Source organism: Microtus ochrogaster, unplaced genomic scaffold (genome assembly GCF_000317375.1).
Source record: "Microtus ochrogaster isolate Prairie Vole_2 unplaced genomic scaffold, MicOch1.0 UNK35, whole genome shotgun sequence".
NCBI classification, from domain to species: Eukaryota; Metazoa; Chordata; class Mammalia; order Rodentia; family Cricetidae; genus Microtus; species Microtus ochrogaster.
Window position 1 is genome coordinate 1,644,212 of NW_004949133.1, and position 583 is coordinate 1,644,794.

Here is a 583-nt window from a genome sequence, read left to right on the forward strand (position 1 = left end):
AGGCACGCCTTTCCTGAGACACCTGTCATTTTTTTTCTGCTCCTCCTACAAAGACGACTTCAAATTCCCTCTAAGATAATATCTATGGCACTGAAAGAGAGCTCAGACAACATGCTCAACTCTGCTGCTCTTGAGCCAAAGGGAACTAGGTGAGCAGTTCTAGTCTTCAGCCACTCCCTGAGACTTAAATCCTGCTGAGGTGGCCCTGGGACGGTGACTCAAGATTACTGGACTCGATCAGTGGAGCTCCCTGCTCCCATGAATCACCACTCATGATGTCATGGCACTGTTTCCGTCACCCTTGTTTTCTCCCTTTTAAACTCTGTTGGGATCACGTGTCTTATAAACCAGCTGCTGCAGGCCTTAGTTGGCCTTATTTCCCTGTTATTGTCATGTCTGCTGACTTCACCCACTATCCTGGAGAGACTCGTGAATTCTGAGTCATCAGCCACACACTTTGGGGTTGTCTGGATATGAGAATGACAGAACCAATGCTAGGCACCGGGTGAACGCGTTTCACTTTTTTCATTCTTTTATCTTGTCCCAATACAAAAAAATCAAAGTCATAAATTCAATTAAAATA